This window comes from Scyliorhinus torazame, chromosome 8 (assembly GCF_047496885.1).
Source record: "Scyliorhinus torazame isolate Kashiwa2021f chromosome 8, sScyTor2.1, whole genome shotgun sequence".
NCBI lineage: Eukaryota > Metazoa > Chordata > Chondrichthyes > Carcharhiniformes > Scyliorhinidae > Scyliorhinus > Scyliorhinus torazame.
The window spans coordinates 100,729,229-100,743,076 of NC_092714.1; the positions used below are offsets into that span (position 1 = coordinate 100,729,229).

General features: G+C 48.8%; 1 protein-coding gene across 2 annotated transcripts in view; it reads left to right on the forward strand.

Moving 5' to 3' along the window:
* The window catches only part of LOC140428010 (interleukin-1 receptor accessory protein-like 1), a 2,037,829-nt gene that overhangs the window by 1,322,761 nt on the left and 701,220 nt on the right, over positions 1-13,848 (forward strand). The window lies entirely within an intron of this gene.

Genomic DNA, 13,848 nt, shown 5'->3' on the forward strand with positions numbered 1-13,848 from the left:
TAAAGTTTGTTAATCACATTCTTTCCCCCCCCTCCCCCTGAAAATTTAAACTGTTTAAAAGTGTATTTTAATCAAGTATAGACCAGTCATTTACTGAGTCTGATTGCTCACCCAGTGCCTGATTTAAAAAGAAACTTAGCATTTTTAATTATTTTTCTTTGGAGGAGATGGGTATTGTTTTTTAATAAAGTGCTGGGTGTTGGTGAGGGGACAACGTGAGGTTTCTTGCGATTCTTCTCACTGGGTGCAATTTCAGGACGTTTTCTTTTCTATGCCATGTGATTCACACGGAAGCTTCCACATGCTTCTTTTGCTCGACGCTGCATTTCTCCTCCCCACCCCCATCCATGAAAACGGATTGCACACAGCACGAACTTGCCGCTATGGGACTCGTCAGTGCGCGACACGGATTACCTAACCCTACTTAAACCTGCTGTAAATATGTTAAGAGAAATAATAAATAAAAGTTCCTTTTAATGTAAAAAAAAAGAGAAGGAAAAAGTGGGCGGGATTCTCCCAACGGACGGCTAAGTGTCGACACGGGAGTAAAAACGGGAGTGTTTTACACCGGCGCTGGCGCCCATTGTGGGACCCCATTCTGCAGCCCACAGGGGACTAGGACGGCGCTGGAGTGGCCTCCGCCACCCCAGCTGCTGATCCCGGCCTAAACCCGGTGCCGCAGGGTCCGCACATGTGCAGTTCAGCCAGCACCTACTCGCGCATGCGCAGTGGCCTTCTTCCCCGCGGCGGCTCTGATGCCAAATGGCGCAGGGCTACAGGAGCCACCGCGGAGGAAAGGAGGCAGAGAGGCCAGAAAGCCGATCGGTGGGCCCTGATCGTGGGCCAGGCCACTACGGAGGCCCCCCCCAGGGTCGGACCCTCCTTCCCCCCCACAGGCCGCACCTGGACCCTTCAACACCGAGGTCCCGCCGGCTCAGAGGATGATAGAACACCGCCGGCGGGACTAAGCTTTTTGTTGACAGCTGCTCGGCCCATCCGGCCCGGAGAATCGGCGCGCCGGCCCGGGCCGGAGAGTCGGCACATACTCCGACTGGCGCCGCGCCGACCACGCCGCCGCCGATGGCAGCGATTCTCCACATTGCGGAGAATTGCGTCCCAGCGTCGGGGCGGTGTGGCGTGATTCACGCCGCGCCGATTCTCCGACCCGGCGGGGCGTCGGAGAATTCCGTCCAGTGAGTTTGGTATTGGCATTACAGCATTTTAACATTCATGTTAGTAACAATTTATCTGACACAATTGTACATATGGGCGATATCATGACTGTAACATATCAAAAGACTAAATGGACTATATTCATGTTGATGTTTGCCTGTTTAAAAATGTAAAACTATATATCATATCGAGTGTGGCGATAGGAAGATGTTAGAAAAATTGGATTATAAATTTATTAGGCAATATAAGGGTTAAAGCCTGGGGTTACAATGTGTTTGTTTTGCTTCTAGGAAACAGCAGGTGAAATTGACAGGAATGTGTTTATCAGTCTGGACTAAGGCACAGTGGTTTTCCTGGGGAAGTCCCCCGGGAGTTGATGTGCCTTTGCAGCCTACAGAGATAATGGGTGGGATTATCTGTTCCGCCACACCCGTTTTCTGGTGCAGCGTGTCCTTGCTGGAAGTGGGATCCTCCATCCTGCAGGCCAGCCAATGGGATTTGCCATTGTGGGCACCCCACGCCGTTGGGAAATCTGCAGGCATGACTGCGCTGCCAGCAAAGCGGAGATTCCACCGACAGAGAATCCAGCTCAATGTGGTTTCAGCTTTGAAAGATGGAATCATTACTGGGTAGAGCTCAGAGAAGCAATGAGTTTGGAGAAGCTTTGCGAGAGAGAGAGGCTGAGATCTGCAGCGGAATGCTCTGTCCCGCCACGCCCCATTTCTACCTCACCACGTGGCGGGATGCTCCGTTAAGCCAGCCAGTCAATGGGGTTTCCCATTGTGGGGCAGCCCCACGCCATCGGGAAACCCCCGGGTGCCGGCAAAATGGAGCATCCCGCAGGCGGAGAATCCTGCCCCTGATCTTCCTGACCCTGAGTCCACAATTCTTTCCAAGTAGGAGAGTTTAAAAACAAGAATAATATTTTAAAAGCAGAGCAGTCTTGTCTGAAGACAAGGAAGAGGCTGAACCAACCCAGCAGAAGCAGTAATTTGATGATATTCAGCCAGGGTCTGAACAGGTTCTAGCCTGAGCCAGAATCTATTCTGTGCTGCAAGTATTATTCTATGCCCTGCCAATTTCAAAATAGATTGCGAGCTGTATGATTCTTTTCTTTCTCTTTAATGGTAAATTGTGTCATAGTGTTAAAGGGTAATAAGTTGTTCTTTTCAGGTGCAAAGTTAAAAAGTTAATATTGTATTCATAATAAAGTTTTGTTTAAAAATGCCAATGCCCTATTATTTCATGCAATCACTCTTGGAGGGATTCATTTTTTCTGCAGTCTTAAAGTAAACTAAAATATTAGGGTTTCCATCCAGTATCCTAGCCACTTTGAGATCTGGTCTGGACTCGTAGTAAGAGTATAAATTGTATATAATCTTAAGAGATGTTTAACGTTAAAAGGGTCTTGGAAAAAAGAAGCCTTCTGTTTACATTGCTGGTTCATTTTTTTAAGAGGGGAGATGTGATGACGGGAAGACTTTAGGAATATTGGATTCTACGTATTGAGCAACTTAAGGGTTAAAGGCCTGAGATTTGAGTGTGCTTGACTGCAATGGTCATGTTTTCTTTAAAGAAGAATTCTGTATTGCAAGGCTTGGGAGCCTTTAGCAGCCAGATGGTGAAATTTACAAAGGGATGTGTTTTTCAGTCTGGACTAATGGACCGTGGTTTGACTGGGAATGTCCCGAGGAGGTTCATGTGCTTTTCACCTGCAGAGATAATGGGCTGGATGCTCCGCACCCCAACGCCAAAATCGCGGCTGGCGCCGGGGCGGAGAAGCCATTTACCCGCACGGAATCGTGACTGGCGGCCCTGAAATGTGGCGTACTCTACCTGCGGCCATTGCTGGAGGCCTGCTACGCTGCTCTCCATCCCCGACCGGCCAAAGTCCCGACAGCGTGGACCACTCATGGTCTTGCAGGTCGGTAAACTAGCATGGTGGATGCGGGCACAGTCCGCGGCCACCCAGGCCGGGGGCGGGCCGATCGGGGGAGTCTATTTTTAATGTCTAGCTCTGTGGTGTGAGTCCACCATGGAGCACGGCGCGGCTGCTGGAGGCCGCCACAGTGCGCATGCGCGGCCTCCGACATGGAAGTGCAGGGGCCCGTATCTGCAGCAAAAGCTGCTAGTTTTACGCTGGGTCCCTGCTATCCCCCTGCAGGGTTAGGAATATGTGGCCTTTCATGCCTGTTTTTCTGGCATGGAAGTCCACAGTTTTTACGACGTTATGGGGACATAGTTCCAAAGACAGAGAATTCAGCCCAATGATTTTTCAACTTTGGGTGATGAGGTCATGCCAAGGAATGCAGAGAGACATTTTGGAAAGCTTTAGAGAGACATTTTGAAAAGTTTTAGAGAAGCAGTTTTTTGGGATGGATGGATGGGGGGTGTAAATTTCTGGCCCGAATTTCTAAGTTACCTGTTGATTATTAAGTGTGGCACGCTTATATTTTATTTTGCTTTTTCTTACATTCCCTACAGTTTGGGATATTGATGTTTTTTTAAAAATCAGGTTCAATTAATAGCTTAACATTAATAATAAAATCTCCCTTTATAAGCCCTATTGATTTCGTTTTTAAATTTCTCTTATTAATTAATCACCTCCACTTGCTATTCTATATTGAGTCTGTTATCGTTTTTGTTGCCGCAAAGAGAAAAGGTATGGCAGTGCCCACACTCTGGATACTTGTAAAATACGATGAGAGATTTATTAAGGGTAATGCTCAATGTAATCACAATGGTTATGAGCCAAAAGTCCTTGCAAACACTTTGCTGATCCTCTGCACATCACGTGACACAAAACCAGGAGGAATGTATTCCCAGATACATAACACTCCTCCCTCTTCATTTGTGCACTGATAACAATTAACATTCGTGCAATAGATCCACTATGCATTAATGCATTATTTCTACACATATATACAATTCAACAAGACAATCTCTGTGGTAGATGTCTACTCCTTTTTGATAGAATTTGGCGATCTTGAACTTTGCTAATTGAGACCTTGGGAGTGTCCTCAGTCCTTTCTGTAGATGGCACATCTTGAGTAGTTATCTCAATATCTGTCATTATAGGCATTGAAATGTCCTCAGAAACAGAATCTGAACTCATCACTGCCTCTGGTCTCTGTTCTGAAGTATTGCTCTCTCGATTTTCCAAGGGTAGAACCCCTTGAAAAGTTTCCACGAACTCACTTTGTGAAGCAAGTAACTGATTAGTATGACTAGTATGGGCAGCACGGTAGCACCGTGGTTAGTACAGTTGCTTCACAGCTCCAGGGTCCCAGGTTCGATTCCTGGCTTGGGTCACTGTCTGTGTGGAGTCTGCATGTTCTCCCCATCTCTGCGTGGATTTCCTCCGGGTGCTTCGGTTTCCTTCCACGGTCCAAAGATGTGCAGGTTAGGTGGATTGGCCATGATAAATTATCCAAAAAAGGTTAAGTGGCGTTATTGGGTTACAGGGATGGGGTGGAGGCATGGGCTTAAGTGGGGTGCTCTTTTCCAAGGGCCGGTGCAGACTCGATGGGCCAAATGGCCTCCTGTACTGTAAATTCTTTGATGACGTCGCCAAACTCTTTAATCATCCGTCTGTATGGTGTATGATATTGGACCTGTCTTTGCTCGGATCATAGCAGGTACCTATTTCTTGCTGGTGGTGTAGCTCCCTCCCAGGTTGAATTTTTTCTCCCTCTTAGCAATTTGTGCTTGTTGTCATTTGACTCTCTGAAGTATCAGGTGGAGTTAACAAATCAAACTGTTGGACTTCCGTTGGCGATTATGAGGGAGTAGATCACACATTTGGCGGCTCCTGCTCTGGCTAGACATCCAGACCTTTCCCCCTGACTTTTTTTGCGTTTTTAACGCTGGACTTGAAGAAGCAGTGAACAAGTGGCACTTATTGGTTTATGGAACAGAGAGCCCGAAGGGATCGAAAGGGAAGAAACAAAAGTCAGGCTCGAGCTGGGTGTTGGCTGCAGCAGCGGACAAGATGGCCGGTGTCCAGACCCCTGGGGCCTCGGCCCAACCATCAACGGAGGAGCTGATACAGGTCATCCGGGAAGGCTTCGCCAGACAGAAACGGGAATGTCTGGACCCGATTACGGAAACGGTGGCGAGGATGGAGCGGAGGCTAGATGCCCAGGACCGGCCGATCCAGAAACTGGAGAAGGTGCTAGCGGAACAGGAGGAACACCAGACAGCTGTGGAGATGGAGGTGGGGATGCTGAGGGACAGGCAAAAAAGGCTGCTGGAACAGGTAGGGGATTTGGAGAACAGGTTCCGTAGGCAGAACCTAAGGATTGTTGGCCTCCCGGAGGGGGCGGAGGGGGCTGATGCCGGGGAGTTTGTGGCGAACATATTCCAGAAGCTGCTGGGAGATGGGGCTTTTCCCTGACCGTTGGAGATGGATCGGGTGAACAGAGCGCCGGCAAGGCAGCCGCGGCAGGGAGACCCCCCTCGGGCGATGGTGGTCAGGTTCTACAGGTACCTGGATAAGGAGCACGTTCTCCAGTGGGCCAAGCGCACGCGGAGCTGTAAGTGGGACAACAGCATTTTGCGGGTGTACCAAGATTTAAGTGTGGAGGTGGCCAAGAGGAGGGCAGACTTTAACCAAGTCAAGTCGATCCTGTTCAAGAAGCAGGTTAAGTTCGGACTGTTGTATCCGGCGCGACTTTGGGTTACGCATGAGGACCAACATCATTACTTTGAATCGCCCGAGGACGCTATGGAGTTCGCCAGGAGGAAAGGACTGGTGACAACTTGAGAACATTCTGCTCTAAGTTTGAGAAACTGTTTTTCCTGGTCGTTTTAAATGCTGTTTGCTCTGATTTATCCGTTCGTTCGTTTTCGTTCTTGGCTTTTTCTCTTCGCTAACTGTGCTCTGTTTCAGAAGGGGAAAGTAGTTTTTTTTTTTAAATTACTCTATTTCAGTGGGTTTTCTGTGCTGTGAGGGGGATGGTGGTGGGAATTTCTGACTTTGTATTAGTTTGAGTAGTATCACTTTGATCTGTATTGTGGCGAGCGTTTGGCTTTGATTTTCTTTACACTGACTTTGGTTGGCGTCTGTTTCTTAAAGTGGGCGGTTGTCGGGGCTGGGTTGATGAGGGCGATGGTTTTGATGGGCGGGGGTAGGGCAGGTAGGCAACAATAGGTGGGAGACATGCTGGCTCCGGAGCTGAGGGCCACCAGGCTAGCTGGGTGAGCTCGTCTGCGGGAGCACAGTGGGGGGGGGGGGGGTATACAATAAGATTAGGGATGGGGTTAGGTTACTGAGTGTTGTTGCTAGGGGGGGAAGGGAGGGGGTTGTTTGGCTGACGAGGGAGGGATTTGATTTTAGAAGCGGAGAAGAGGTTGGGGATGGGCGTTGCCAGGAGGCGGGGCCACAGAGGCACGGGGCAGGAGTCAGGCAGGCCCTGGAAAGGGGGTGGCTGACCGGCAAGGGGGGGGGGCCGCGCGGTGCCCCCCCAACTAGGCTGGTCACATGAAATGTTAGAGGGCTAAATGGGCCGGTGAAGAGGGCAAAGGTGTTTGCGCATCTTAGGGCTCTAAAGGCGGACGTGATAATGTTGCAGGAGACGCACCTGAAGGTAGCGGACCAGATTAGTTTGAGGAAGAGCTGGGTTAATCAGGTATTCCACTCAGGGCTAGATACTAAGACCAGAGGGGTTGCGATTCTGGTGAACAAGCGGGTGCAGTTTGAGTTGGAGAGTATTGTTTCGGACGGGGGAGGTCGCTACGTTATGGTTAGCGGTAAGCTGGAAGGGAGGAAGCTGGTCCTGGTCAACATATACGTGCCAATCTGGGATGATGCGGATTTCACAAAGAGGGTGCTGGGGAAGATTCCCACAAGCAGATTATGGGAGGGGACTTCAATACAGTTATTGATCCAGGCCTGGACCGGGCGTGCTCAAAAACGGGCAGAGTGTCAGCAATGGGAAGAGAGCTGAGGGAGTTCATGGAGCAGATGGGAGGGGAGTTGACCCGTGGAGGTTTGGAAGGCCGACAGGGAAGGAGTTCTTCTTTTTCTCGCACGTCCATAGGTCTACTCCCGGATCGATTTTTTAATACTGAGTAGGGCTCTACTGTCAGGGGTGGTGGACGCGCAGTATTCGGCAATCACTATTTCCGACCATGCCCCGCATTGGGTCGAGCTACAGGTGTGTGAAGAGAGCTTCCATCGCCCGCAGTGGAGGCTGGATGTGGGACTGCTGGTGGACAAAGGGGTGTGCGAGGGGGTGAGGAAGTGTATACAAAACTACCTTCAGGTCAACGATACGGGGGAAGTCTCAGCAGCGGTGGTGTGGGAGGCGCTCAAGGCAGTGGTGAGAGGGGAGCTGATTTCAATCCGGGCTCACGGGGACAAGACGGACAGGGCAGAAATGGACCGACTGTTAGCGGAGATCCTGCAGATTGACAGGAGGTATGCGGGGACCCCGAGTGCGGAGCTCTTGAGGGAACGGAGGAGGCTGCAGGCGGAGTTTGGGCTGGGTGGTGGTGGGGGGGGGGGTCGACTTGGGAACGGGTGGAGGCAGCCTCATGTAGGGGTACCAGTCTGGGGGCGTTGGTGACGGCGCCTCTGCTGTTCCCGCCGGCGCGCTTCTCCACCAGTCCTGTAGTGGGGCGGCCCTTCGGATCTGGGGACAGTGGAGGAGGCACGTGGGAGCAACGGGAGCATTGGTCTGGTCCCGATATGTGACAACCGTCAGTTTGCCCCAGGGAGGTTGGATGGGGGGTTTCGGGTATGGCGGAGGGCGGGGATTGAGCGGATGGGAGATTTGTTTTTGGAAGGGAGCTTCCCTAGCTTGAGGGTGCTGGAGGCCAAGTTTGGGTTGACGAGGGGGAGTGAATTCCGGTATATTCAGGTGCGGGACTTTTTGTGTAGGCAGGTGCCATCTTTTCCACTCTTGCCACTAAGGGGGATCCAAGATAAGGTAGTGTCCAGAGGATGGGTGGGGGAGGGAAGTGTCTCGGATATTTACAAGGAGCTCATGGGGGCGGAGGAGACGCAGACCGAGGAGCTGAGGCATAAATGGGAGGAGGAGTTGGGAGGGGAGATTGAGGAAGGCCTGTGGGCAGACGCACTGAGCAGGGTTAATGGGACTGCAACATGTGCCAGGCTTGATCTGAAACAATTTAAGGTCGTCCACCGGGCCCACATGACAGTGTCCTGGATGAGCAGATTCTTCGGCGTAGAGGACTGGGGTGAAATTCTCCGGAAACGGCGCGATGTCCGCCGACTGACGCCCAAAACGGTGCCAATCAGACGGGCATCGCGCCGCCCCAAAGGTGCGGAATGCTTCTCATCTTTGGGGGCCGAGCCCCAACATTGAGGGGCCAGCTGGCGGAAACGGCCTTTGTTGCCCCGCCAGCTGGCGCGTAAATGACATCTCGGGGCGGCGCATGCGGGGGAGCGTCAGCGTCAGCCATGGTGGAGACCGTGGCGGAGGCGGAAGGGGAAGAGTGCCCCCACGGCACAGGCCCGCCCGCGGATCGGCGGGCCCCGATCGCGGGCCAGGCCACCGTGGGGGCACCCCCCGAGGCCAGATCGCCCCGCGCCCCCCCCAGGACCCCGGAGCCCGCCCACGCCGCCTTGACCCGCCGGTAAGGTGGGTGATTTAATTTACGCCGGCGGGGCAGACAATTTATCGGCGGGACTTTGGCCCATCCAGGCCGGAGAATCGAGCAGGGGGGCCCGCCAACCGGCGCGATTCCCGCCCTTCGTCAACCGGCGGGGGCGGGATTCACGTTTGCTAATTTCCAATCCGCCGGCACCACCCAAAGTCTAGTGAATTTTGGTAAATTATCACTAGTGCATTTGCAATTTCCCTAGCCATCTCTTTTAGCACTCTGGGATGCATTCCATCAGGTCATGGAGACTTGTCTACCTTTAGCCCCATTAGCTTGCCCATCACTACCTCCTTGGTGATAACAATCCTCTCAAGGTCCTCACCTGTCATAGCCTCATTTCCATCAGTCACTGGCATGTTATTTGTGTCTTCCACTGTGAAGACCGACCCAAAAAACCTGTTCAGTACCTCAGCCATTTCCTCATCTCCCATTATTAAATCTCCCATCTCATCCTCTAAAGGACCAATATTTACCTTAGCCACTCTTTTTTGTTTTATATATTTGTAGAAACTTTTACTATCTGTTTTTATATTCTGAGCAAGTTTACTCTCATAATCTATCTTGCTCTTCTTTATAGCTTTTTTAGTAGCTTTCTGTTGCCCCCTAAAGATTTCCCAGTCCTCTAGCCTCCCACTGATCCTTGCTACTTTGTATATTTTTTCCTTCAATTTGATACTCTCCCTTATTTCCTTTGATATCCACGGTCGATTTTCCCTCTTTTTACCGTCCTTCCTTTTTGTTGGTATAAACCTTTGCTGAGCACTGTGAAAAATCACTTGGAAGGTTCTCCACTGTTCCTCAACTGTTTCACCATAAAGTCTTTGCTCCCAGTCTATCTTAGATAGTTTTTCTCTCATCCCATTGTAATCTCCTTTGTTTAAGCAGAAAACACTAGTGCTTGATTTTACCTTCTCACCCTCCATCTGTTTTTTAAATTACACCATATTGTGATTGCTCCTTCCGAGAGGATCCCTAACTATGAGATCCTGAATCAATCCTGTCTCATTACACAGGACCAGATCTAGGACCGCTTGTTCCCTCGTAGGTTCCATTACATACTGTTCTCGGAAACTATCCCGGATACATTCTATAAACTCCTCCTCAAGGCTGCCTTGACCAACCTGGTTAAACCAATCGACATGTAGATTAAAATCCCCCATGATAACTGCTGTACCATTTCTACATGCATCAGTTATTTCTTTGTTTATTGCCTGCCCCACCATAATGTTACTATTTGGTGGCCTATAGACTACTCCTATCAGTGACTTTTTCGCCTTACTATTCTTGATTTCCACCCAAATGGATTCAACCTTATCCTCCATAGCACTGATGTCATCCCTTACTGTTGCCCGGATGTCATCCTTAAATAACAGAGCTACATCACCTCCCTTACCATCCACTCTGTCCTTCCGCATAGTTTGATACCCTCGGATATTTAACTCCCAGTCGTGACCATCCTTTAACCATGTTTTAGTAATGGCCACTAAATCATAGTCATTCATGATGATTTGCGCCATCAACTCATTTACCTGATTCCGAATACTACGAGCATTCAGGTAAAGTACACTTATGGTGGCTTTTTTACCTCTGTTCTGAATCTGTTCTGAATCTTAACACCTCGATTAAACTAGAAAGAGTGCAGAAAAGATTTACTAGGATGTTGCCGGGACTTGATGGTTTGAGTTATAAGGAGAGGCTGGATAGACTGGGACTTTTTTCCCTGGAGCGTAGGAGGCTTAGGGGTGATCTTATAGAGGTCTATAAAATAATGAGGGGCATAGATAAGGTAGATAGTCAACACCTTTTCCCAAAGGTAGGGGAGTCTAAAACGAGAGGGCATAGGTTTAAGGTGAGAGGGGAGAGATTCAGAAGGGCCCAGAGGGGCAATTTCTTCACTCAGAGGGTAGTGAGTGTCTGGAATGGGCTGCCAGAGGTAGTAGTAGAGGCGGGTACAATTGTGTCTTTTAAAAAGCATTTAGATAGTTACATGGGTAAGATGGGTATAGAGGGTTATGGGCCAAGTGCGGGCAACTGGGACTAGCTTAATGGTAAAAACTGGGCGGCATGGACTGGTTGGGCCGAAGGGCCTGTTTCCATGCTGTAAACTTCTATGATTCTATGATTCTATGATCAGTAACCTCTCCTAAGTTATATTTCCTCTTAACCTTTCTCCTAATTTTCCTTGTCGTTGAACCCATATCTTCATGTAACAACCTGCCGCGTCGCTTACCATTAATGTTTTCACTTCCCGTTTTATTCCTTTTAGTATTCCTGGTCCTATTCACTGAGCTCCCCTCAGTCACTGTACCTTGTACTGTCGCCCGTTTTGATTTTTGACTATGGCTTCTCTGCCTTACACTTTCCCCCTTACTGCCTTTTGTTTCTGTCCCTGTTTTACTACCTTCCAACTTCCTGCATCGGTTCCCTGCCACATTAGTTTAAACCCTCCCCAACAGCTCTAGCAAACACCCCTCGGACATTACACTCCTGACTTGTGCCTTGTAGATGATGGACACGTTGTGGAGGGTCAGGAAGTGAGTTACTCGCTGTAGGATTCCTAGCCTTTGACACTCCTGATTGCCACAGTATTAATATGGCTAGTCTGATTCAGTTTCTGATCAATGGTAACCCACAGGATGTTGATTGTGTGGGTAACTCAGGTTGTTTGTCATTCTGGTGGAGGTGGAAACAAGTAAGAGGTGGATCCTTTGAGTGAAAGCCCAGGTTAATAAACTTAAAATGACTCCCCAGAGGGAATCGTACAGCCTTGGAGTTCTGACTGAAAGGTACTGCTGGAAGGTCATCATTAGCAATCCAGCTGGTGTCATCGACCCCTAAGCATACTAGGAAGACAGAGTGCAATGACCTTGACATTGGAAGCAAGGACACTCATCTCTTTTCATCTTAATCCCTCTTATTTTACGCCTCCCGCTCACTCTGTGTTTGTTTGGCTTGTGTGTGTTTGAATAGATGATTAGATGGTAGAAGGGGGGGTAGTAGATTAGCTGGCCATTATTCCATTATAATTATTGCATATTTCAACTTTGTTCCTTTTATAAAAAACAGTTATTGTGTTTAACTTTGTGTTTAACTTTGGTGGCTATAACTTATTGAACAGTCAAGGGACCAAAGAATCTGCAAATTTTACATGAATTATTGGTTACTTCACTTGTGTTAGGACACTGGGGTCTGTGGGGCTAGAATTGGCCATGTACTAGCCCAGGGTGTCGTAACAGTTATGATGGTAATCAGTGACTGTGATTCGGCAGCTGCATCCATTTACAGTATGCCTCTGAAAGATCAATTTTACTGAATTTCTGCCCACCAGAAAATCCAGCAAACAAGTCTTCAATCAGCGGCAGTGGATAATGATCTGCACACAAAAGTGGGTTATTAGCAGTATTAAAATCTCCACAAATTCTCACTGAGCCATCCCATTTTAATACAGGAACTATCGTTGTTGCCAAACACATCACAGAATTTTAGTTGGTTATCATAGAATCCCTGCAGTGCAGGAAGCCATTTGGCCCATCGAGTCTGCACCGGCCCTCCAAAGGAGCACCCTACCTAGGCCCATATCCCCACCCCATCCCTGTAACACCACCAATCGTTTGGACACTAAGGGGCAATTTAGCATGACCAATTCACCTACCTGCACACATCTGAACTGTGGGACAGTCACCCAAGGTTGGAATTGAACCTGGGTCCCTGACGCTGTGAGGCAGCAGTGCTGCCTCGGAACATGTAGCATCAGGTTCAATGACTCTTCTTTGTACAAATCTTTCTCGTTCTTACTCAACTTTAGACCAAATGACATTGGTACGGTTCTAGCTTTGAGACATTTGGGTATTCTGTCTGGCTTGATTTTTAGGTGTATCTCAACTCAGCCATTGAACCCAGTAAATGTTCGATCATCTACTCGTACTTCATCGGAAGTTGTTGCCAGTTGCTCTTTGAATCCACTAATTGTTTGGCTGCTTCCCAATTGAACCTAATCTTTGCCAACCATGCTCTGCCAAATAGAGTCATAAGGCGGAATTCAACCAATAAATTTCTAGATCTCTCAGGGGATACAATGGCTTCGTCCCGACTCTGAGTTGGACATGACGAGGCTAGTAAACCACGCCCTATGTCGGCCATCAAATATTAATCTATCCTAATTCCATTGATTAATACTTGGTCCATAGCCGACGATACCTTGGCGATTTAAGTGCTCATCCAAATTGTTCTTAAATACTGTGAGAGTACCTGCTTCATCACCCTCTCAGGCAGCGCGTTCCACATTTCCACCACTCTACCGTAAACCTATGCCCTCTGGTCTTAGACACCTCTGCCATGGGGAAAAGATTCTTATTATTTACCCTATCTATGCCTCTCAAAATTTTGTATACCTCTACCAGAACCCCTGCAGCCTCCTTTGCTCCAGGGAAAATAACCCAAGCCTATCCAGTCTCTCCTCGTAGCTGAAACTTTCCATCCCAGGCAACATCCTGGTGAATCTTCAATGCACCCCCTCCAGTGCAATCACATCCGTCCGATGTTATGGCAACCAGAACTGCACACAGTATTCCATCTGTGGCCTAACCAATGTTCTATAAAGTTGTACCAAGACCTCCCTGCTATGTAATGCCCCGGCTAATGAAGGCAGCCATTCCGTATGCCTTCTTCGCCATCCTATCGACCTGTGCTGCCCTTCAGGGATCTTTGGACTTGTGCACCAAGGTCCTTTTGTTCCTCAATACTCGCTATGGATTTACTATTTATTGTCTATATACTACCCTTATTAGACCTCTCAAAATGCATTACCTCACACCACCTATCAAATTCCATCTGCCATTACTCTGCTCAGCTTACTGATCAATATCAGTCTGTATCCTAAGACTATCCGGTCTAAGTGAATAGGAAACTTTGCCATCTGTCTATTTACTTCCACAATGCACCCTTTTAAATGGTACAACCTCTTCAGTGTATGTCCTTAGAGTCACATTTGATGATTTAAAGGCAGATAGTTCAGCTTTTGATGATAAATTGACTCAGGTATTAACG